At 43.5% G+C, this 23,325-nt stretch overlaps 1 protein-coding gene and 1 pseudogene across 2 annotated transcripts in view; both read left to right on the top strand.

Moving 5' to 3' along the window:
* Positions 1-23,325, top strand: part of HLF (HLF transcription factor, PAR bZIP family member) — a 59,774-nt gene that overhangs the window by 19,806 nt on the left and 16,643 nt on the right. The window lies entirely within an intron of this gene.
* LOC129016807 (tigger transposable element-derived protein 1-like) lies at positions 5,696-7,440 on the top strand (annotated as a pseudogene).

Raw genomic sequence — 23,325 nt, 5'->3', positions numbered from 1 at the left:
GAGTCCAGGCCACCCCTTGGTGATTATTTGGGTTCCTTGTGATTGCCTCCCATGGCTGCCCTGGTTCATAGAGAGTTGACTGCATTTGCCTGGGTCCCTGTGGGGTGAGAGTATGGAAATATGTGTATTTGTCACACCTTACACCAGACCAGAATATATACAGTTTAACCCAGGAGTCAAGCTCCTGCTATATCTGGAATGATCTCAGTTTTGAGACGTGGTACCTTGGATCCCAGGTATATCCAAAGTCTTGAGAGTGTCCATTGAGGACTTTGGTCTGTAGCCCACCAAGAAAGAGTAAACATTTGTGCAGGATCATGTTTGATGGGATTCCATGGATTGTTTTCATTTCTTAAGCAGCATTCCCCTGAGCCTTTGACATGTCTTTCCATCTCTGGCTGTGTTCTCACTTGCATTTGCCAGGCCTGCAATGCCTCTGCCTTGATACAACACAGTGTGCCGGCAGCTGCAGTCCCTTTTCAGCCAGGGCCATGGGTTTCCTTGGGTCCTTCTCTCTGGCTCACGTTTTCCAGGGCTGTTGGTGTGTACAGTCTAGAGATCACATTTTATTAACACAAAGAAATCTGCTTGGGCTGCCTGGCTCTTGGCAGTCACGTGGAGAGAAATGTGTTCCTTTGGTCCTTCAGCCTGCAGCACTCTGTGCAAAATACAGCAGAGAGCTGGGCACTGGGCCAAGCTTACATTTCACTTCGGAACACACTTTCGCATCACTCCTTGGCAGAACATCCACGGCGGTGTCTATTTGGGGAGTAAGTTAGAGAAGTGTTGTTTCCCTCTTATGAGTGTCGAGAGATAGGACCTTTAGAAAATGTTTTACTTTTGCCCCGTCTTCATCTTCTTCGCGGTGCCCAGGTACTAAGGTGATCCAGCTAAATGTGGCAGTGGTGCCTGAGAGAAGCCCCTTCCTTCCTCGGGCCACCCTTTTCTCTTGCAAAATCAGTAAACAGAGCCAGGACCACCTGGGACAGAGAAACTTAGGCCAAGGTAATAACATCAAAACCAAAGTCCTGGAACTCTTGAGTAAGCTAGTTACCCTCCCAGATAAAACAACTTTGTTGCCCAAATCTTCTTTCCAAAGATCTAAGACTTTTCTAATGTTGGTCCAAGGCCAGCCATGGAAGGAAGGAACTTCAGCAAGCCGCCTGGAATGGCAAACACTGTTAAAATAAACAAATGGACCTTTGCCATTTGGTTTTCCCTGACTTGTCTATTTTTATTTCTTTTCTCCCCCCACCCTTGTACTTTACCTCTCGATGGTACCCTCCTTTCTCCACCCCTACTCCCATTCTCATCTCACTTTTCTCTGGGGCCAAGCTGGCTATTTTGCCTTCAGTAAAACAAATATCTAAGTTCAAAAAGAGGAATTAGGAGAAAGAGGTGGTGTAATTCATTTCTTGGGGTAATCTCGCTTCCCCCAGCCCCTCTATTGTCCTTGTAGGTGATCACCTGAAGCTTGACTTACGTTTGAAAATAAAGTTGGGTTTGGAATTTTAAACCTTCCTTAGGAAAGACCTGAATGGTTAGAAAACAAAGATTTATTGGGATAATACTGATGTTTCTTTTCTCAATGGAATAGCCCCCTCTCATAACAAATGGTTGAAAATAAACTCTTTCTCCCCATCACACCAAGCCATAAATTCCATAAGGATTTCCCAAGCGCCAAGCCTTATTCAGAGTCTTCTGTTTACTGCTTTGGAATGTTACTTTTGCCATCAGTATCATCCAGCCAAGCAACAACCAATCAAGACTTAACAGAAACTTTTCCAGCTAGATGCATGTGCCAGGCTGCTTCTTCCTACCATGATGGAAGGCCTCCCTTGTCATAGAGGATGCCCAAAATCTCAGGGACTGGGATACAGCCTCCTGCCAGTCTGTGGGTACAGTCTTTGCTTATTCTGCAGAAGGGAGGTGACAGAAACCCATTCCACCTGTCTCAAAAACCTGCTGGTAATTAACTTTAAAAATAATGCCAAGTTCTCACGTGGCTGGTAGATGCATTAGCTCAATCAGCGGGGAGGCAGGGGAGAAGCATGCTGCTTCAAAGAGTAATACTGTTGCAATCACATTAGTCATTCCAGGGGAGGTTAGATAAGGTTATTGAAAAGTTGAAGTCACCCTGTACATTGAAAGAGATCTTCTGAAAGTGTTGAGAAATAGTTGAAGTTCAGAAGTTTTATTTAGAGCTTTGCTCCCCCTTCCCCTTATAAATAAGACCAGTATTTTTTAAAAGCCACATTTTCTTTGTTTGATCGATGAACACTCTCATAGTTGATGATTGAAAGTCATCTACAGCCAGTATCAAGAGTCAGTTCTGCGTTAATCATGTGTAGATTATCTCTTTGGTGTACTAGCCATGGTCAATGTGTAAGCCCTGGCCAGTTGCCACCCAGCAAAACAACACCATAAGGCATCTGCCCCCTGCCTGCACTTGGGAAGTGTTCAGGGAATGTAATTTCATTTTATAATTAACTGAAACAATGCACAGTGCATTTCCTTGGTGCATTCTAACAGCAGGACAGTTATTATTCAGAAAGGACTGTGTCTGGATTACTTTGAGAATCAGTAATTTAAGTTGTTGCACCTGTGTTTGGCCTATCCTCATACCAGTGTAAATACTTCAATCCTGCAATATTTTCTCATTTTGCATAAAACAGGTGAAGGTTTGTTGAAGTCCATCTTCCCAACTCCCAAAGTACTCTGGATACCTTGGTAGGTCCCTGTGGACTCCCTGTAGTTGACTTGCAAGTTTCCCAGAGGTGGGGACTGGCTTTTATCTCCAGCACCTAGGCAGCTGCTTTGTACCAGAGTTGATATACAGGAAACATTTGTTGAGTGAATGAAGTAACAAAGATACTAATTTCATTGGAAATGGTTTGAGATGAGTGCTTGTGTTGGCAGAATTTTGTCCAACATGGTGGGTCTTTGCAAAGGGTCATGATAGTGTGATGCACGCCTTTGGGCCAGATGTGGGTCAGGATGGTCTTGGAGGAGGCGAAGTGCAGATATACCCTGCTGATAGGCTCCTCATAATACTTCAGTGAGCTGTTTTTCTCGTGAACGTTTCACTATTTTCTTTTTTCTTTTTTTTATTTTGAGATGGAGTCTTACTCTTTCACCCAGGCTGGAGTGCAGTGGTGCAATCTCAGCTCATGGTAACCTCTGCCTCCTGGGCTCAAGCGATTCTCCTGCCTCAGCCTCCCAAGTAGCTGGGATTACAGGCATGCACCACCATGCCCAACTAATTTTTGTATTTTTAGTAGAGAGGGAGTTTCACTATGGTGGCCAGGCTGGTCTCTAACTCCTGACCTCAAGTGATCCGCCCTCCTTGGCCTCCCAAAGTGCTGGGATTGCAGGTGTGAGCCACCACACCCAGCCAGTTTCAGTTTTCTGATTGGTAAATATACCGCGCCTGGCCAGTTTCACTGTTTTCTGACTGATAAACATACCGCGCCTGGCCAGTTTCACTGTTTTCTGATTGGTAAACATTCAAGGCCGGATGCCATGGCTCACGCCTATAATCCCAGCACTTTGGGAGGCCAAGGCAGGTGGATCGCTTGAGCTTAGGAGTTTGAGACCAGCCTGGGCAATGTAATGAAACCCCATCTCTACCGAAAATAGAAAAAAATTAGCCAGGTGTGGTTTGGTGTCCCAACTACTAGGGAGGCTGAGGTGGGAGGATCGCTTGAGCCCAGGAGGCAGAGGTTGCAGTGAGCTGAGATTGCACCACTGCACTCCAGCCTGGGCAACAGAGCCACGCCCTGTCTCAAAAAAAATAAAGTTAAATTAAAAAAAAGATTCAAGAATGAAGAGTGTTTTCAGAGAAGAGGATTTAGATGCTTACAAATAAAAGTGGATATTGACCCCCCAATTTTCCACCCTTTAATCACAGAGACATGATTGGAAGTCAGCAGCTCCAGCCTGCATGTTCCCAGATCACCTGTAAGAGTTCTTAAAACTCATCCCACAGGTTCTTAATTGGGATTTTTAACTGGGTAAGTAGAGAAGCTCCATGTTGGGTGTGGGGAAGGGAGGATGCAGATGGATATAAATTTTTTGAAAAGACATCAACTTATGTTTCTTTGGTTAATAGATGCAGGAGAATGCCTCTCCTCTCCATGTGGCATGTCAGGGTATAGCTCCTTTGAGCACAGGATTTGGTTTACAGAATGGCATGTCTCCCCATGCCAGCCAGTGATAAGGGGCACTAAAACAGACTTGGCCTTGCTAAAAAGGCTTCCAAGCACCAGGCCATGAGCAGTTGACCCCACCACAGAGGTATGTACAGCTGGCAGGAAGCTGCCCTTCTGGTTCACTGACTCAAGAGTTGGAACAGATTGATCCCTGGATTTGTAGTGCCCTCAATATCCCTGCACAGAATTCATTCTATGTACCGCAGACCCTATGTGCCCACAGCAGGAAATATAGTGTGAGCCACTAGCAATATCCAGAGTTGCTTGAGCCTCCTCACATTTGCTTCTCCTGTTCAGTTTAGTGTGCCTCAGTTTACTAATATGCTGGGGAAAATAACACCCCTCTTGCCAAGGTGAGATAGCAAAGTTCTCTGCATAAAATAGTGCATAAAATTATTCCTATGACAAGGCATTTGAAAAATTACTTTGAGAGTGACTTAAAATATAGAACAATTTTTTTTAAATGTGGCAAACATCCTTATTCTTATCACCCAGAATTAACAATTCAGTACAGTTGCCATATATTCATATATAAATTTACCTATATATTCATATGTGAATCTAGACATTGCAGATTCACTTGGGGGTCTCAGGGAACTTTTTATAAAAAGAAATGCATTTAGTTCATAAGGCCTGATTGAGATAATTCCAAGTCTGTTTTCTCAGCTCTTAATCCTTGCTAGCACTTTGCATTCATTGTATTAATAAATAAGCCTGTTTTCAGCCTAGTTAGAAAAAAAAAGGCCAGCCTCATTCATTAGAATTCTGCGTTCCCTTTGGTTATTCTTTGTTGGAGAGAAGGGGGCTCACTGGTACAGAATTCCAAGATATTTCGCTTTGGAATGTGAAAGGAGTCTCTCTTGACAACCCAAGGAGAACCTGCCTCAGAATGATCTTTCTTCCTCAGTGCTGAAAAAGAAAACCAGACAAATAAGCACAGCCAACATTAACAGAAGGCCTTGGTACAGCCTCAAGAATTAAAGTGCTGTACTCTATGGAAAACAGTGTGGAGATTCCTCAGAAAACTAGAAATAGATCTACCATATGACCCAGCAGTGCCACTGCTGGGTGTACAGCTGTACTTATTTTATCGGACTTCACTGTATTACACTTTGCCGATAGTGTGTTTATTAAAAACTGAAGGTTTGTGGTAACCCTGCATTGCACAAGCCTTTTGACACTATTTTTCCAACAGCATGTGTTCACTTGGTGTCTCTGTCATATTGTGGTGGTTCTAGCAATATTTCAAGTTTTTCATTATTTTTATATTTGCTATGGTGATCTGTGATCAGTGATCTTTGATGTTACTATTGTTATTGTTTGGGGGCACCATGAGCCACACCTATATAAGATGGTGAACTTAATAAATGTACGTATGTTCTTCTGACTGCTTCACCAACTGGCCGTTCTCCCATTTCTCTTCCTCTCCTTGGGATTCCCTGATACACAACAATATTGAAAGTAGGCCAATTAATAACCCTATAATGGCCTCTAAGCACTCAAGTGAACAGAAGAGTTGCAGGTCTCACACTTTAAGTCAAAAGCTAGAAATGAGTAAGCTTAATTTGGAAGGTAGGTCGAAAGCCAAAACAGGCCAAAAGCTAGGCTTCTTGAACCAAACAGTTAGCTACTTTGTGAATGCAAAGGAAAAGTTCTTGAAGGAAATTCAAAGCACTACTCCAGTGAACACACAAATGATTAGAAAGTGAAACAGCCATATTGCTGATATGAAGAAAGTTTGAGTGTCCTGGATAGAAGATTAAACCATCCACAACATTCCCTTAAGCCAAAGCCTAATTCAGAGCCAGGGCCTAACTCTCTTCAATTCTGTGAAGGCTGAGAGAGGTAAGGAAGCTGCAGAAGAAAAGTTTGAGTTAGCAGAGGTTGGTTCATGAGGTTTAAGGAAAGAAGCCATCTCCATAACATAAAGGTGCAAGGTGAAGCAGCAAGAAATGATGTAGACACTGCAGCAAATTATCCAAAAGATCTAGCTAAGATCATTGATGAAGGTGGCTATACTAAACAACAGAGTTTCAATGTAGACTACACAGCCTTATATTGGAAGAAGACACCATGTAAAACTTATAGCTATAGAGAGAAATCTATGCTTGGCATTGAAGGACAGGCTGACTTTTGTTAGTGGGCAATGTAGTGGGTGACTTTAAGTTGAAGCCAATGCTCATTCACCATTCCAAAAATCCTAGGGTCTTTGAGAATTATACTAAATCTACTCTTCCTGTGCTCTGTAAATGGAACAGCAAGCCTGGATAACAGCGCATCTGTTTACAGCATGGTTTACTGAATATTTTGAGCCCACTGTTAAGACCTACTGCTCAGAAAAAAAAAAACCTTTCAAAATATTACTGCTTATTGACAGTGTACCTGGTTATCCAAAAACTCTGATGGAGATGTACAAGAAGATTAATGTTATTTTCATGCCTGCTAACACATTTATTCTTCAGCCTGTGGATCAAGGAATAATTTTGACTGTCAAATCTCATGACTTAAAAAATTTACTTTATAAGATGATAGCTGCCATTGATAGTGATTCCTTTGGTAGATCTAGGCAAAGTAAATCAAAAGCCTTCTGAAAGGATTCACCACTCTAGATGCCGTTAAAAACATTCATGATTCATGGGAAGGGACATTAATTAACTCCAACATTAGTTGAAGTTAGTAGAAGTTGATTGCAACCCTTATAGTGGATGACTTTGAGGACTTCAAGGTTTCAGTGGAGGAAATAACTTTAGATGTGGCGGAAATAGCAAGAGATCTAGAATTAGAAGTAGAACTTGAAGATGTGACTGAATTGCTGCAATCTCATGAAAAAACTTGAATGGATGAGGAATTGTTTCTTGCAGATGAACAAAGGAAGTGCTTTCCTGAGAAGGAATCTACTCCTAGTGATGATGCTGTGAACATTGTTGAAATGCCAGCAAAGGATTTAGAATATTACATAAACTTAGTTGGTATAGCAGTGGCAGGGTTTGAGAGGACTGACTCCAATTTTGAAAGAGGTTCTACTGTGAGTAAAATGCTATCAAATAGCACCGCGTGCTACAGAAAAATGTTTCCTGAAAGGAAGAGTCAATTGATGGAGCAAACTTCATTGTTGTGTTATTTTAAGAAACTGCCGCAACCACCCCAACCTTCAGCAAACACCACCCTGATCAATTAGTAGCCACCAACATTAAGACAAGACCCATCATCAGTAAAAATGACCCACTAAAGGCTCAGGTGATCATTACCATTGTTTAGCAATAAAGTATTCTTGAGGCATGTACATTGTTTTTAGTCATAATGGTATTACACATTTAATAGATTACAGTATAGCATAAACATAACTTTTATATGCACTGGGAAACCAAAAAAAAAATGATGTGACTTGCTTTATTGGATTCTTAGCTTTATTGCAGTGGTCTAGAATCAGTCCTGCAATATCTGTGAGGTATGCCTTTATATCCAAAGGAATAGAAATCAGTATATCAAAGAGATACCGGCATTCCATGTTTATTGCAGCACTATTCACAGTAGCCAAAGAATGGAATCAACCTAAGTGTCCATCAGTGGGTGAATGGACAAAGAAAATGTGGCATACATACACAATGGAATACTATTCCACCGTAAAAAAGAATGAAATTCTGTCACTTGCAGCAACATAGATGGAATTGGAGGTCATTTATGTTAAATGAAATAAGCCATTCACAGGAAGACAAATATTGTATGTTCTTATTCAAATGTGGGAGCTAAAAAGGTTGATCTCATGGAGGTAGACAGTAGAATGATGGTTACCAGAGGCTGGGAAGGTTAGCGGGGGCTGGGGTGTGGGATTTAGAGAGGTTAGTTAAGAGGTACAAAAACACAGAAGAAATAAGTTCAACTGTTCAATAGCACAGTAGCGTGACTATAGTTAACAAGGATTTATTGTATATTTCGGAATACATAGAAGATTTGAAATGGTCCCATCACAAAGAAATGATCAATGATCCCAGTTACCCTGATTTGATCATTACACATTATATGCATGTATCAAAATATCACATGTACTATATTAATATGTACATTTGTTATGCATTAATTAAGATTTGAGGTGCCATGTGTGCCTGAGGAGTTATAGGGGATGCCGGTGGAATGACCATTACATGTGGCAGCTGGACTGGGCAACGGCCGATCGCCATTGTGCTCTGAGGAGAGAAGGCAGAGCTTCCCCCTTTATCTCCTGGCTGGTGAAATCCTGAGAACTGGGCAGTCAGCTAAGCACCAAGTTTTCTCTGACTACAGAGCTCCTATCAAACGGATGGGTAGAAAAGGAATGTTGTAATAATAGCTAACCCTTTTATAGTGCTTCTTATAGTCTGGGCACTGGACTGAGTGGTTTATATGTGTTATATCATTAAAACTCAATCTCTGGGAACGATTATTAGTACTTGGTAGGTATACTATTATTATTGTCGTTTTACAGATGAGAAAACTGAGGCCCAGAGAAAGTGAGCAAAATGGTGCTGGGGGCAATTAATAGGTGGCAGGGCTGGAACATGAAGCCGCAGTCTGGCACCAAAGCCCATTCATGGAGCCCCAACTCAATGGGCTGCTTCTCAGTAGAAGGCTTTGCCTTGTGGAAGGTAGTGGAATGTCTAAAGCCATCAGAACACCTGTGTGGATGGTACAACACGGTGGCAGATATGTACCAGGGACCTAGATGTGGAGGGAGTGAGGAGGAAAGGAGCAACATATGCACCTCTGGGGAGGCCCTGAGGTCTCCTCAGCCAATTATTAGAAATTTTAAAGGACACAGACAGGGTAGTTTTTAAACACAGGTTTTACTTTTAAGTCATGAAGGATGACTTTCTAAGCTACGGTTCCTTCTGATACGGTCTTCAAAGAGAAGCACCATGAAGTGACAAACATAGCAGTCCAGGAAGATTTAGGGACAGCCTAGTAGAGGATTGGAAACACTGAGTGTGGCTGTGTTCCTGAGGGTACTGGTGCTAAACCCACAACACAGTCCATATCAGTCAAAGCTTCATTCTCCTTGTGCCCACACTATGCTGATCTGCCCCAGTGCAACAGGGAGATGCATATGGTCAAGAGAATGTGTCTTTCATGAATAGATTTTCTCCTTCGACCATGGTGAGAAGTCCTTGTAAAGAAGCATACATGAATATATGGATGTGGTGGGCATCAGCTGTGCCTGTGGCCCTCAGCCAGGTGAGTGGAGGAAGTTGGAGGCATTCAATGTTCACCTCCATGTGCTTTTCAGAGACATACCTGGTGAGCTGTCTGCAGATACACAACATAGGGGGAGAGATACGCACGTGAAAGCAGCACAGGGCGTGTAGCTAGCACTTGGTAAATATTAGTTTCCTTCCCCTTTCTGTGTGTAAGGCAAGTTGTACGAGCAAAGCATCAGCAGCTCGGAATGCAAAAATAGATCTCCATGTGGGGATGTGGCCTCTTTTCCCCAAGTGTGGACCAGATGTCAGGCTGCCTTGTGAGTACTCAAGGAATGTTACGGCTTCCTTCTTCAGGACTTCACTGCTTCTCTCCATATGGAGAAGGCTCCCTTTCCATGCACTTCCTGGATCTGAAAAACAAGAACAAGAAAGAGGATGGCTCTAAAGTCTCAGGAAATGGACCTTTCTATATCCTCCCTTTTAAAAAGCATTTGTATGTAGGTTTTTTAGGTCTTGCTGTCAAGTCGGATACACAGCTGTCATCTGTTATGTCGATGATTTAATAACATAATAAAAATTTACGGAGAACCACAAGCTCATGGATGTTTGTTTTGGAGTGCATTTATTCATCATTATTATGGTTATTTTTAATCATTTACTGAGGGCCTAGCAAGGTGCTGGTAATTCAGAGATAAGGAAGATGTCATCCTTTAAACTTGAGAAGCTTATGAATGGCAAAGAGATATAATTAATTGTGAATGGAGTGTGGTAGATGGCATCAGCTTGTATATGAGGTAGAATCAGGAAAGCAAGAATGGCCAGCTCTGAATAGAGTGAGGTGGGAAGATCGGAGATGGTCCTTGAGTTGTGTCTTGAAGAATGAGTAAAAATTATATTCATGGAAAGAAAGGATACAATATAAGTGACTTGTTGAGTTTTTCTTGGCTGATACTAAGAATGAATTTTCATTAAATATGCACCGGTAATTCACAGGAAATGATCAGGTCAGAATGTTATGGGACATTGGTCTGAAATATAATGAGAGGGGAAAAAAATAAAAATATATATATATGATGGCTAATACTCAGAGGGGCTAACTCCCTCCTGCCCAGATAAGGAGAACTTTGCCACCTGGCAAGGGACCTGCGGCTCTGCACTGCCAGGGCAACAGAACCACACGTCTCAAACGTGGTGTTTAAAGAAGATGTTGGGAGGTTAGAGGCAGTGTAATGGATGGGATTTGACAGTTGCTGTGGCAACACACCCACTTCCAGAACATTAGTGTTAGTGGGAGGGCAGGCAAACTCGTGGTACTTGCCCTGGGCTGCCCTATGTCCCGTACCACCTGTTCTATGCCAAAGGTATGAACAAATTCAAAAGGACAAATGCCTCACATGGCTGATGGCTGCCTGCCTTTGTAGAACTGACCCTGGAATAAGATAAGAAGATGAGTAAATCAGAGAAAAGACAACAGGGAAATAGTGTGGAGGAGGAGGGGGAGGCCAGAGCAAGCAGTGTTAACTCCTTTCAGTTAGGTCAACATTTCCCAGGGTTATATTAGAATGTATTAACTAACTGGTAGATTTTTATGGGGAAAAATGCATATGGCATCTGTGTGTCTAAAATGCCCTTTATAGAAGCAGTAGCGTAGAATGCTTTGGGGCATAAATAGTCCTTAGAGTAGCAAAAAGACGGATTAATGCAAAATTGGTTGGACAGGTTTTGGTTGGAGGCCTGAGTGATTGCCTCTGGAGCACCACCTTCTGGGGAGTCATGGGTATGACATGGTGTGAATATTCCTGAGGTGTGGGTGGTTGGTTTCCTTACAAGGTAGGGTTTGCAAGCTCCTTACATCCACAGGGGCTGTTTCCTCTGGACCAGTGGTTCTCAATCTTGGCCTCACATGAGAATCACCAGTGATTTTTTTAAAAGAAATTTAAACATTTTATTACAAAATTAATATACGATTGTTGTAAAATTAAAATAGGACTATATAAAGTGTAACTTGAGTTCTCGTATTCCATTTCCAGATTTAACTGTCCACAGTTTCTGCATACTCTTCCAGACGTTCCCTTTGTGTTTATAAGCATTTATATACATATATATGTGGGTGGGTGTGTATATATTGTGTGTATGGGAATATGGAAATATATGTATATGCATACAATACATAGTGTTATGCATCTTGCCTTTTTCATTTAATATGTTTTGGAGATTTTTCCATATTAATACATATAGATCTGCTGGCTGCATAGAGCCTATGATCTGGATAATGCCATAATTTACTTAACAATGCCTCTAGGGATTTAGATTGTTTTCATCATTGGATTCCATTCTTTGTACACTTGTGTGGTATATCTAAAGTTTTCATTCCTAGATGTGGAATTGCTGGATCAAAGTGTGTAGGCTCCAAAAGAATTGAACTAGTTCACACTCCCACTAAAAGTGTGTGAGAAAGCTGTTTCCTCTTTCATTCAAAAAAAATTTTTTTTTTTTTTTACAGAGCCCAGGCCCCATTTTCAGATCTTCTGGGTGAGGTGGGAGGGGAGCTGAGTATCTGTACTTTTACAGAGCTCCACAGGTGAGGCCGATCTGTAACCAGGGTTGAGAACTTACATATGTTCTTATCTATGGCCTTTGATAGAGGGTGTAAAATTAGGAGACGCAGCTCCCACTGAAAGGTCATGTCCTTTCAGATCCGGACTGCAAGATCTTCTTTAGTGTGGTTAATTGAGAGAAATTGAATGACCCATTTCTTCTGAAATTTCTGTTAAACTGGAGGTCTTTATTTAGACAAATGTAAACATTCCGTCTTTATTAAGATAATGTATGATCAAAGCAACAAGAGCCGGAGGTGCCACCTAGGTTCTGTTTGATACTTTTCTTGTTATTCCACAGTTATTTGTTCATAAACTATTTTTTCTCTTTATAGGCTTCCAAGGAAGAATTATCTAATTCCTTTTGGTGTGGCCTCAGATTTCATTAGCAGTAGGTAGAGTTTGTAGATATTGAAAGTCTTTCTCTTATTTCAGTTTGAAATGTCCCCAGATTGGCACCTAGCTTTAGAAACTGGAAGTGTCTCTTTTCCCTTGCTTAGGTAGCCTCAATAGATTGAAAGAAAATGGACATCTCTTCTTCAGAAAACCTGTTCTAAGAATTATCCATCTTAGGAAATTACTTTGGTTATTGCTCTTCTTTACTGCCTGCCTGAAAAAAATTTCCCAGCCCTCATTTCTTTGATCCTTTCCTTTGAGGCCGTGACTTGTCACCCTCTGCTGTGTTCCTCTGTCCCCTGAGCAGCTGTAAGGGGTGAGAGTCACCTACCCTCACCCCTTACACTCCCACCAACCTGAAGACCATGTGTCTTCATCTAACAGCATTTCTGTTTTTTTGGTTTTTTTTTTTTTTGAGATGGAGTCTCACTCTCTCACCCAAGCTGGAGTGCAATGGTGCGACCTCAGCTCACTGCAACCTCTGCCTCCTGGGTTCAAGCAATTCTCCTGTCTCAGCCTCCCAAGTAGTTAAGATTACAGGTGCCCACCACCATGCCCGGCTAATCTTTGTATTTTTAGTAGAGATGGAGTTTCGCCATGTTGGTCGGGCTGGTCTCGAACTCCTGACCTCAGGTTATCTGCCCGCCTCGGCCTCCCAGAGTGCTGGGATTACAGGTATGAGCCACCGCACCCAGCCAGCATTTCTTTCTTTTCCTGTTTGAAGAAACTGAGTCCTGTATACTCCCACCCAGCATTTGCCTGGCATATCTTCACAGTTGGTCTCCTTATCAACCAATTGACTCCTGTGATTAGGTCAGATTAGATCCCCTGTTCAGGGGGTTTATGTGGGGAACTACACAGTGATTGGGACAGGAGTTTGTCAACATACTCAAATGACAAAGCACTTCAGAGATGTTGGAATATTCTTGGTCTACCCAAAGGTTGCAGACCACAGTGGCATTTCCTTCTTATATAGGTGCTGGTGGGCATGGGCTTGAGAAGCTGAAAGAAGGCACATGGAACTCAGAATCTGATCTTTTGATGATGACTTCATATATATGGTCTGTTTACCCACGAGGCACACAAACCTTACCTTATGCCTGTGAAATATAAAGGCAGATTTTTGTCCCATGAAGGTTTCTCTATAGACTACATTAAGCAGGAGACAGATGGGTTTAGCTTGGCTAATCTTAGTGCAAGCTGGAAAATTTCAGTTTTTCTGAAACAACATATTTCTAAGAAATTGTCTGGTCTAGAATGTTATTCTAGTGTATGTTAGGGAGCTGTATGACTATAAAGCAAGGCTGAATTACTGCAGGCCTATAAATATGTGTGAAAATTTACCTACTTCTCCCTACCAACATGGAGGTGGAAAGAAGCAGGTTTAATAAACTCCATTTTTATTACGTGTGTAAATCAGTGGCTGTTCGGCCATTTTTCTCCTATGTGGGACTTGAATTTATATGAGAAAACCTGAGTGTATGCCTTTTCCCAAGTCTTGGCTTGCATCTGAATGTAAAAATCAGATGCATGCTCAATGAATGTTAATTCAGATTATAGATAGCTATAAACTATATAGGCTGCTCTATGGTCTTTCCTTTCCCTCTGCCTGCATGACTGAAGACCAAACTCTCACTTCCTTATAATCTAGTTCTTCCCATGATACCTCATCACAAAGGTATATATCAGTTGGTCAATAACAGGACTTGTGCAGTGAATACTTACATGAAACAGACACTGAAGTGCCCAGCAAGAACTGCAAAGGCTGGCGGTATTAGGAGATTGCTCACCATACCCCAAATGAGATGCCGGAGGCATAAAGTCCATTTTGTTTAGGTACCAGATGACTCTGTGGAATTAACTTGATTTGTCCCCAGTAATCCATATTCTTTCGCATACACTTCCAGGCAACTCTTATTGCTTAGCAACACTTACTTAGTAACCTTTCAGAGTGATCATTAACTAATAGGGAGACAGCCTGTGGTGCCGATCATAGGCTGTTGAGGCTATCTCTACAGGCATTTTCACCTATCCTGCCTACTTCGGTAACCCATGCCCCACAAAACGTACACTCTCCAGACATGAAATTTAAAAATAATGAAAGATGATGCAGGAACTTCAGACACTAGATGCAATAGACAGCAAAAGGAAGCACCTATGTTAGCCTTGGTTCTCAACGTACCAAGATGCTCTTATGAGCACTTCTAACAAAATGTTCCCAAGGAGAACAGAAAGCAGACACCTAACATCCAAGAAGCATGTCATCACCTCAGCATGCCTGCCACACGTCTAGCACACTGCAGCCTTCAACTCCTGGTCTCAAGCGATCTTCCCACCTTAGCCTCCCAAGTAGCTAGGACTACAAGCACGTGCCACCATGCCTCACTAATTTTTTGAAAAATATTTTTTAGAGATGAGTTCTTGCTATGTTGCCCAGGCTGGTTTTGAACTCCTAGTCATATTGTTCCTCATTTGCTTTTTTTTCTTCTTTGTTAAGAGACAGGGTCTTGTCCTGTTGCCTAGGCTGGAGTGCAGTGGCACCATCTAGCTGACTGCAGCCTTGAACTCCTGGGCTCAAGCGATCCTCCCACCTCAGTCTCCCAAGTAGCTAGGACTACAGGCACATGCCACCACCAGGCCCAGCTAATTTTTGAAAAATATGTTTTAGAGATAAGATCTTGCTACATTGCCCAGGCTGGTCTTGAAGTCCGAGCCTCAGGTTATCCTCCCTCCTCAGCCTCCCAAAGTGCTGGAACTACAGGTGTGAGTGCTTGGCCTTCCTCATTTGTTTAACAGATATAATAATGCAGCCACTTGATTAGGAGGCACAGTGACCGCTCTTGAGGGATCAACAGTGTAACTAGGGAAACATCTCTTTGGTCAGTCCCATTTCACTAGCCTGTTCAAGAACTGGTTTACCTCCTACCTTTCTGGCTTTTCCTAAGTACCTTTTACAGAGTCCTCCTCTTCAACTGTACCTAAACTGTCAGTGTTCCCCGGGACTTTTTCTTTGGTTTTCTTGTTCTGTGTTCTCTCCTGGGGAGATATCAGATTATAACATCTGCATCTCCAGTTGACATTGCCCTTCTATAGCCTACATTGGTATATGAAGCTGAGATCCACATGCTCTAGGCTTCTTCATCTGGGCACCTGAAACTCAATGAATCCACAATGAGACATTTTATTTTCCCTTAAATGTGCTCACTCCACAATATTCCCTATTTCAGTGAATGTCAACACCTCCTTTGCAGGTGTCCAGGCCAGAAACCTAAAAGTGAATCTTGCTCTCTCCTTCTCTTTCCCCTTGTTCAATTGGCCACAATTCATGTTGCTCCCATCTCATTAATAACTGTTGAATCCACCTAGTCCTCTGCTGTTGATGTAGGTGAGCTCTCACCATTCCTGGTTCCCCGGTAATCCAAGCTCTGCCCAGTTGCCACGACAATCTTTCTGAAACAAGTCATCCGATCAAGTGAGTTCTTTGCTCTAATTGCATCGATAGTACTCTGTTCTCTTGAGGGTAGAACCTGAACATCTAAGACCCTTCTCTGTCTGTCTCAACCCTTACCACTGTTCTTACCCCCTGTGAGCTCCAGTTACACCAGCTACTCTCAGTTCCCCGACTGGCCCATGAATTCTCTCATATCTTCGTGCCTTCACGTATTTTGTTCCCTCTGCCTTGGTTACCCTTTATCCCATTTACTTTTCTGGCCAATTTCAAGACTTGGCCAGGATGGCAACTCCCTCTGAGGGACATTTCCTCTTGTCCCTGCACTCTCTCCAAAGATAAGGATTTGTGATCAACCTTTGAACTCCAACCTGTGACTCCCTTGGGCAAAGCCCTTTTATAGCACATATTATTCTGCAATCTAATAACCTTTTTACTTACCTGTCTGCACCTCCAGACTGCATGCTTTTAAAGTTTGGGTTTTATTTATATATTCTCAGAGCCTGGCCCATAGTAGGGGCTCAATAAAAGTGTTTAAGCAAATGAGTGTCTTAATCTACAAAGACATAATTTATCATTTTCTGTGTAAGGCAGTGGCATGGCCTTTGCCTGGAATGATTTTCAATCTCATTGATTAAAAAGTATAGAGTCACTTAATCTGATAAAAAAAATGATCAGTAGAGACATTGTGAGAGAAGTTAGGAGGAATTGTCACCAACATTGGTATAGTCAGGAGTCGGAGGGCTTGAATTAGACCTTGATATGGATGTTAGGACAAGTAGAAGTGGAACAGACGTGAAGCAAGAGTATCTGGAAACAAAGCAGACCACTGGCTTAATCTGAGAGCATGAGATAGGAACAATATGCCTGGCTGTGGAGGTCTCTCCCCAATAGACAAAGATTTCAGACCAGGAGGCAATGGGAAGCCATTGGCTTCCTTTGATCATGGTGGCGATAGTCTAGGAAGAGTAATCTGGTGGCTATGTTGGCAGATGGGATTGCAGGTGGCAGATACCAGTTAGGAAGATCTTGCAGTTGTCCAAGTCCCTCATGACTGCACCTGTCTTGTGACAGGGATCTGAAACACAAAGGAAAGCCTCCACTGCACTCCAAGAATAATTTATTGCTAGATCTGGAAGGAGCCTTTGCTATCATCCCAAACATCTCATCCTGTTATTTAACAGTGGGCAAACTGAGGACTAATCTCAAGGTTCCCATAACTGATGGGGTCTTTGGATTCCAATCCTTGGCTCATTTTCCCAACCTGCCTGAGAAGTGGGTGGTTAAAGTTTAAAGCCTGGAAGAATGGGGGAAATAGTTCACAGGCATGAGGTGACCTGCAGGAGAGGCTGATGGTCTATAGGAGATTGGAGGATGAGTTTGGCCTAAACATGTTGATTTAGAAATGACAGAGGGATTGGAGGCAATGACCAGCAGTCCACAGATCAGTTTAGGACTCTGTGAACTTTAGTGGAAGATTACAGAGAACACTGGCTAGGAGCCAAGGCAAGAAGGCTTTGGAAAGGCATGTTTGCCTTTGAGTGCTTAACTTAGAGACTCATGCGGGAAAGAATCTGTGGATCTCTTTGAGAAGCTGCAGAACAGCAGACACACCTGAATCCTATTCATGTTCATCCAGAAACGCAGACTTTAAAACAACCTTGTTTTTCTTCCTTTGTTTTGTTTCGTTTGGTTTTGGGGGATTGGACGGGAGGGAAGGGTGTCACCCCGGGAGCATGTGGGTCATTTGTTTGCAGTTCACATGGGTTCTTAGTGAACGTCAGCGAATATTGTCGCTGATTTCGTCTCCTGCTTCACTCTCTTTTCTAAATCAAAACAAAATATTTAATGTAGCCCAAAGGAGAATAGTCAGTTTAATAACTAGCCATGGCAGCTCTTTGAAAACTGCAGGTTTCAAATAACTAGGCCTGCACATTTTCACCAACTCAGACAATTAAAGAGACTCCAGGGACCTAGGTGGTGCTGATTCAAGTGGCACATATTGTCATTTAAAATGGAAAGTCTGTTTCTGAAAATAGACTCCAGGTATGGGAGAACTTGTTTCTCTGCTGGAGAAGGTAGCCCATCCTAGGGGGACCGAGGTAAATTGCTTAGTGGCTCAATTTCTACATAGTTAAAATGGGCCCATTTGGCCCTACCTACTTCGCAGAGTTGTTAGGAGGGCAGAATGAGGCTATAGATAGGCAGCATGTCATTGGACTAGGTCCGCCAGATGCAGAATGTTGACAAAAGCAGAAGTCCCCTCCCCTCAGACTCCTCTGGGGAAAGCTGGCAGCCTTGATCACCATCACCGCTCTGCACACCATAGCAGGGTGAGCATTGGACTGGAGGCTCCCCCAGCTGTCTCTTGTTGCCTGTCCTCTAGTGTGTAGAGTTGCAGTGTGGCTTGAAATGGTCATCACACCCACCATCACCATGGCAGCCCTGGGAGGAAGGACTGGCTGCTACTCTCTCAAGAAGGGATAACTGTTGCACAAAACACTGCAGACTTTGAGCTGGCCAGCAGTTGACCAGCTGACCTAACCTCCCGTTTTCCAGGTCTTAACCTACCATCCATTCCCCATAAGTACAGAGGAAACTAGAAAGCTACCCTTCTCCCACCATAGTTCTGTAACTTTGGGATGGAGGGAGAAGCATGGCATTGTTACCAGGTGATAGGGCTCATTGTCCAGTGCACTAGAAGCCAGTATTATGGCACTGGGTTTTTAAGAAAAGAAAAGCTTTTATTTCATGTCAACCAACAAGGAGACAGGATCCAACTCAAATCTGTCTCCCTGTGCTTGCTGGCTTTCAGGCAGCATTTGTATTAGAAAAGGTTTAAGGGGTGGATTTTGGGATTAGCAGGTGATTGGTGGCGGGAAGAGTGAGGTCTGGAAAGTCCTTGGGCATGCACAGTTATCTCTCTCTGCATCCTCATGGATGCTTTGTGCAAATTCAGCAAGGGGGGTGAATGTGAAATGTGTGGTGGAAGTTCTGGCTGTGACGTCAGTAAGCTCGTTCTGCACAGACTCCAGTTGGCCATATTGGTCCCAACCAATTTTAGCCAGCCTTATCTTTCAAGTAGAGGGAGTTTTAGTGTTTCCACAAGCTTTTATTTAATTTTTTTTTCTTATCTGCCATCCTGTAAGCTCAAGAATTTCTATTAGTCACTGGTTTAAGTCTTTGGGGGCATGGTTTCAATATGAGTGTGGGAAGGGGGAGGCCATTGCCTCTTGTTTCCCATTCGTGACCATCCCTACCCACTTCAGTGGGCTCAGTGTTGCCAGACTTGAAATATACCTCATGTGGGTGTTTGTCTCTGGTACCATGGGTTCATTTCTGGTCACCCTATGATATTTCCTTGCCCTAAGGTACTGGCACAGCTATCGGGTAGGAGGAGGCCAAGATAGAAGGCACAGAGCCATTCCTGCCTCACCTTCTGCCACACAGTGACCCCACATGTCTGGGGAGAGGCTCCCGGCCCAGGGAGGAGGAGGTGGAAGGTGCACTGTCATACCATCACGGGAGGCAATGGCGAGAAGGCTCATGGGCCACATGCCTTGGCCATTAGTTGTCATGTCTGTTGTACCCCAACTTAACTGACTTCTAACAGGCTGTGGTTATGAGTTCCGCTGGTCTCACCTCTCAGTGGGTTCAAGGGGGCAGATTTTGCTGACACCATAGGCAAGGAAGCGTGTGATAAACACCACTGGAATGAGAGGCCTTGTTAATCCAGCCCAAGCTCCTGCCAAGTTAGAAGCTGAGGAATCTAGTCTGGGCCACTTTGAGTACTGATGCATGATCCCAGGGCAATATGCTGTCCTGGGCACAGAGTCACACTGGGTGACATCTAACAGGCTTTGCTTGGGCTGTAGCTAGAGGGAAATGGGAGCTGGGGAGTGTGACAGGAGGGAAGTGTGGACTCTCCACCTACCAAGGGGCCTTCCCACATACTGTCCATCCCATTCAGCACCCTGAGGTGGGCGTCATTTCTCCCACTTGACAGATAAGGGAATCAGACCATGAGGCAGAGTAACTGGCTCCAGGCCACACACAACTACGTAGTGTCAGAGTCATGATGAATCCTGTTTGTCTACACCTTCTGATGAACTGAGCTACCTCGTGCAGGACAGGCCCAAGGAAAGGGGCTCAGGCCAGAGTGGGAGCATTGAAACGGGGTTCAAACTGTCTGTCTGCCCAAACCAAACGTTAATTTGCATACTAATAGTTTAAGGGCATAGATATAATACAGACCTCCCCCAAGAAGTGACCTTTGAAGCCAACTACTTCTTCATGTGACGGAATACATCAGACACCCTGTCTGCCGGGAATCCTTACCCTTCTCCTAGTGAGCCATGGTCTCTGGCCTATCCAGAAGCTCCTTAAAAATACTAGTGCATGAGATGTAGCATTGACAGGAGCCCTGGCCTGTGGGTCAGCAGTTGCTTTGTCAAATGCAATCTTGCCCTTGGCACAGCTCGCCGTTCAGGAAGATGGAGGAAGTGGACGAGAGAGAGGGAGGTAAAAGAAGAGAGGGAAAGGAAGCAGGATGCCTGGCTGCCTGGAGCTTCCTTGGGCTCTTGTCCATGAGAGGAAGCCATACTTACCTCTTTGGGGTTTGCCAACTCTTGTCCAGGAACCTATTGGGCTAGAGTGGAGGGGAACTGCAGAGTCTCCCCTTCCTTTCTCTTCTGCCCCCATGTGGAGGAAGTGAAGTGGAGCAGAAAGAGCGTGGGCTATGGTTTGAGCCCACTGGAGTCTGCACTCCACCCAGCCTCCCCCTGGCTTTCTAGCTGTGTGACTTTAAGCAGGTGATTTCACCCCCTCTGCCTCTCCACTTTTTCCTCCTTAAAATGTGGGACACAGTGCCTGCCTCTGTGGTTCTGTGGAGTGTTGTGCACGAGGCTCCAGCCCAGGTCCTGATGCAGGACTCTCATTCTGGAAGGCTGGGTGCCTGGCTCTCCTTGGGGCACGGTTAGGCTTCCTGGCTGCATTCCTGGGGCATTCGCATGAAAAAGAACATGGGCTTTAGAGTGAGAAGGATGGGGAGGTGAGTGTGTTTTTCCATCTGCATGGGCAACTTATTTAGCATATCTGAGCTTGTCTTAAACTTTCTGTTTTCTATTCTTTTATTTCCACATCTGGAAAATGGGTATATGAACTATTCTAACTTCATATAGTTATTATGAGGATTAAATGAAGTAATCTCTGAAGAACCTTACTATCAGTATTACTGATGTTACCAGAGAGGTGGCTCATGTTTGTAATCCCAGCACTTCGGGAGGCCAAGGTGGGAGCATTGTTTGAGCCCAAGAGTTCAAGGTTTCAGTGAACTGTGATCACGCCACTACACTGCAGCCTGGAGACAGAGCAAGATCCTGTTTAAAAAAAAATTGCTGATATTGATTATTCAGTAGGCTAGGGAAGCCCGTCTACCAGCCTGCAGGACGTCATTGCGTTCACCTTCTCAGTAAATGGTAACAGACAGACTCTCTTCGTAATGTTTACACATAATGGATTGAACTGGATTTTTAGCATCGTGCTTTACCCATATTTCTGTTGACAGCCTGTTACTGTTTGGAGAGAATTGCTGGATAAGAGCCACTGAGATCAAAGGGATCTTTACAATGGGCCTTTCGGTATATTTGTTCTGTAATCATGGACTGAAAACTTACTGAGCACTTGCTGTCTGAATGAGGCAAAAAGGAAGTGTGTGTGTGTGTGTGTGTATGCATGTGTATGTGTATGCATGATTTGTTTTTGCCTTAAAATTAGTACATCAACTGTGTAATGTGCAGGACATTTAAAAAACGTCAGAGCCGTGACAGGTTCCCAGCTACTGGGATGCAGGACACCTTCCAATTTCATCTTTGGCTAAGACTTTCTATCTCTTTTTTCTTCTTCTTTCTTTCTCCCCCTCCCCTTTGATGCCTTTCTTTCCTTCCATATTACCTTTCTTTATTCTTTCTTTATTTCTTCTTTGATTCATTCTTGTATTTCTTCCTTGGTTTCTTAATTCCTCTTTCTTTCTCTTCCTTTCCTGTCTGCTGCCCAATACGCTTCTGACCTCAGAGCGTAGATGCGTTGAAGGGCATCTGCTGCTGTGGCCTTTTGAATGGGAACCCTGTAGGTCTCAGCTAGGTTGGTTTATCAACTATAATGTATTCCTTGATTCGGTAAAACAGCCTGCAGCAGAGCAACATGCTTTTACCTCCTCTTTTTTTTTTCCTCATCCCATTTCTTCCCTCTCTTTGGTTTCTTCTTCCTTTCTAGGGGGTTGAATGGTCTCCTCTCAGTGGCCTTTTTTTCTTTTTTCTTTTTTTTTTTTTTTTGAGACAGAGTCTGGTTCTGTCACCCAGGCTGGAGTGCAGTGGCGCAATCTCGGCTCACTGTAGCCTCCGCCTCACAGGTTCAGGTGATTCTCCTGCCTCAGCCTCCCAAGTAGCTGGGATTACAAGCGTGCGCCACCATGCCCAGCTAATTATTTATTATTATTATTATTATTTTTTTTAGTAGAGACAGGGATTCACCGTGTTACCCAGGGTGGTCTCGAACTCCTGGCTTCAAGTGATCTGCCTGCCTTGGCCTCCCAAAGTGCTGGCATTACAAGCATGAGCCACCATGCCCAGCCTTCTCTCAGTAGCACTTAACACAGACTCCTGGAACATACATGCACAAAGTGAAAAAAATAACATTTTTAATTTCTGATTTTGAAAGTGAAGATACTCGTTATAGACAATTTGCAAAATATTGAAAATAAGGATTAAAATTTGCCCCTGTTCCTCCCAAAAGTCCCTGTTACGATCTGGGGGGTGTTATGTCCAGCTGCTCAGTAGCTTGTGCTGTCCCCTCCATGCAGGTTCCAACTAGAATCTGGGGCAGCAGCAGGTAAGGCCAGGTCACTGTTCCGTGGGGCTTACATGGGAGTGGAGGGAAGAGATCAGCAATATCAAACAAATAAAAAAGATCGTTTGGGATGGAGATAAATATTGTAAAAAAAAAAAAACATCAAACAGGGTGGTTTGATGGGTATTGAGCAGGGGTAGAGGAAAGTCAGAGGGTTTGAGGAATTGGCATTTATGCTAATGTCTACATAATGCAGGAGGACTAGGTAGGCAGAGAGCAGAGGAAGAATGTTTTAGGTAGAGAAGAAACTAAATAGGCCTGGGTGGGATCACATTCAGGGTACGCAAGGAGCAGAAGGAAGGCCATTGTGGCCAAGTGTATGAGTGAGGTAGAGCCGTGGATCTGATCATATGTGGCAATGGGAAGCCTTGGGAGGGTTTGATACGGGGATGTGACCCGCATGGGTCTGCATGTTTAGAATTATCACACTGTACCATTGTGGAGACGTGGGAGATAGAAAAGGGATAATGGTGAAAAGTTGCAGTAGTTCAGAGGACAGACGGCGCTGGCTTAGACAAGGGGAATAGTCTGTTTATTTGATTTACTTTGAAGTATCTGTGATCTATTATCTGTATTTTGTATATGTGTTTATA

This window comes from Pongo pygmaeus, chromosome 19, assembly GCF_028885625.2.
Source record: "Pongo pygmaeus isolate AG05252 chromosome 19, NHGRI_mPonPyg2-v2.0_pri, whole genome shotgun sequence".
In the NCBI taxonomy this organism is placed as follows: Eukaryota; Metazoa; Chordata; class Mammalia; order Primates; family Hominidae; genus Pongo; species Pongo pygmaeus.
Note: the sequence above shows the minus strand (reverse complement) of the source record. Positions and strands in the feature narration are given on the sequence as shown.